General features: G+C 42.3%; 1 protein-coding gene across 1 annotated transcript in view; it reads left to right on the forward strand.

Moving 5' to 3' along the window:
* Positions 1-324, forward strand: part of mrc2 (mannose receptor, C-type 2) — a 40,339-nt gene extending 40,015 nt beyond the window's left edge. The window contains 1 exon segment of the mRNA XM_076264990.1: positions 1-324. This exon segment is cut by the window's left edge and continues 2,451 nt beyond it. The gene's annotated coding sequence lies outside the window, so the exon portion shown is untranslated.
* Positions 325-2,500: the final 2,176 nt, after the last annotated feature.

Genomic DNA, 2,500 nt, shown 5'->3' on the forward strand with positions numbered 1-2,500 from the left:
TGATCCATTCTAGTTCATCAAGTCAGCCAGCATTCTGAATGTGCCCTAGATCTTACAGTGAATCTGTATGTTGGAATCTGTATGCAAATTGTGTGTGTGTGTGTGTGTGTGCGTGTGCATGAGCGTGTGTGTGTGCACGTGCGTGTGTGTGCAGTCCTGTAGTAGTGTCCAGTCTGGGACTGTGAAGGATGATAGTGGGGGTGGGTGGGGGTTGTGTGTCCCTGTGAAGACAATTTCATAAAAGAAGCACCTGTCATTTTGTTTTGTTTCATTTTGTTTTCATTTTTGAATATTTCTGTTTTTATATTAAATAAATAAAGTATATGTTGGCTATTCGTTGGTGAAATGTCTGCACATAAGGGATAAATTGATGCGTTTTGAATCTTTTCTTAATTGTCATGTGCGTGTGTATGTGTTTGTGTGTGAGTGCGTGAATCTGGCAGTCGCTGAAGCGTACTCTGAGTCACGGCACACAAACCTGGCACCAGCTGAGGCCAGAGCCCCTCTCTGCACTGCCCTGCACTCTCTGTCTCTGCTCCGCACTCTTCTCTGTAGAACAGGAGCACACAAACGTGCTCTTTATGAATGATGAATGCAGACACGCACGCAAAAAATACTAATGTAGACATGCAAAACAGAGGAATGCATAAAAAAGCCAGCAAATGTGTGCATGCAAAAGTAGTCATGTAGAAATGCAAAACGAATCAGGAATGCACATGTGAGTACCAAAACGATGTAGGCTACTGTAGATGTGCCAAAGCCGAAATGAGGAATTGTTGATAGAAAGCAGTCCAAAAAGGCAGGTATGCAAAACAACAACAAAATTTAGCAAACAAATGAAAGGATGTGCAGAGAAATGCAAATTGAAAGACAAACGTAGACATTCCAAACGGACAACCAGAGAGAAGAAACGGTGTTGTGTGTGCGTGGCTCATTTTGCTCTGAGTGGAGATGAAAGAACCTTGTCACACCATTAGATGAGCCAAACAAGAGAACAAGGAGAGCACAGAGGAGGAGAATCAGCCAATTTGTCATTCAAGTCTCACGTTGCAAAACACAATAGCAGTATTCCAGGGAAGTTTGACAAATATATCACGCTCTTTCACTTTCAGGGCATGATTTATATTTCAAACATCTTTCGAATGCGTTGGCTGTTCAGGAGCTGTCATGCTGTTGAGCTGTGCTCACCAAGGCTAGTGGCAGCTCTGAGTCACTCACTTATAGTGCTCTTGGTGAATAAACTGTTTTGCTTCCGACCTCATTCTGTTGACAGCGCTCTCTTTCCATCTGAGGGTGAGGAGGGGCTGAAACAGTCTCTGCACCTGCACTCTCGAACCACAGAAAGCTGCCTGAGAGTCTGCTGGTCAGTTGTTCGCCTATACAAAAAAGCTACCGTCTTTGCCGAAATAAGGAGATTTTTCTCCTTATTTCTATGGGTTTTCATAGATTTTTTTCTATGGGAAAATAACATGGGGATTTTGAATTATCGCACCTGTTAAACTGTTGCGGGGACGAAGAAATCAGAAATGTAGACGTTTTGCCCTACACAGTTTTGTCCTCATACTTCGAGTGAATACTGTGATCTTCGGTACGTGAAGGCGACACACTTTGCTATAGAGCTAACTTACGATGCAACTTGCCATAGGTAGTTAGCTTCAATTAACACCCGGATCTCCTCCAAAGATGGCAGCTTTGGTTCCTGTTTGTAGGCGAACTTCAGAGGTCTATTGTTTCAGAGCTGAAAATGGAACAGTAATGACAATGAGAAGTTGATCATTCAATAAATCAATCAATCAATCAATCAGTCAATCAATCAATTGTCCTGCTGGGTCCGCCAGGACATGTCAAAAAGAGATCTGCAGCACGTCTTGCTCAATCCATGCCTGTTTGATTACTTTCAGAAGGTCATGTACAGAAGGGGGTTTATTGGTTGCTACTGCCTTCCATTGTCCAGCAGTTTTCTGTTGGGTTTAGGGCCGAAGATGACCCAGGCCATGGCCCCAGAAGCTGAATACCATTGTCACAAACAGTTTTTCATAAATTTCACCTTGTGGCATGGAGCTCCATCATGCTAAAAAATGGTTGCTCCATGGAAATCAAGACACAAGGGAAAAGTTTCCTTTAGTATTTTGAAGTATTTTATAGAATTTATAGTCTGTGCACAGGGAGGACTAATACATGGCATATGTGGTCTTAATACTGGTTCAGTCTATGTTTCAAATTCCATGACAAAATCCACTTCCACTGTTGTGTTTATGATGCATGAAGAAACACTTTCAGTAGGCTATAACAGGTTTCCTTGATAATGACGTGATCTTGTTCTGTAACTAATTTATTCGATTTCTCTAGTTGTTTGGCATCTAACGACTCCCTTAGGTTGATGGCAGACATTTCCACACTGGATATCTCTAAACGAGATGAGATGCTTAATACACAATTCTGAATCTCTGCTTCTCCATCGTGTGTGTGTGTGTGTGTGGTGTGTGTTTGTAGCTCTGCT

Source organism: Alosa pseudoharengus, unplaced genomic scaffold (assembly GCF_046254945.1).
Source record: "Alosa pseudoharengus isolate Yale_2024_CS ecotype anadromous, Long Island Sound unplaced genomic scaffold, YU_APseudo_1.1 YU_APseudo_1.1_scf_4, whole genome shotgun sequence".
NCBI classification, from domain to species: Eukaryota; Metazoa; Chordata; class Actinopteri; order Clupeiformes; family Clupeidae; genus Alosa; species Alosa pseudoharengus.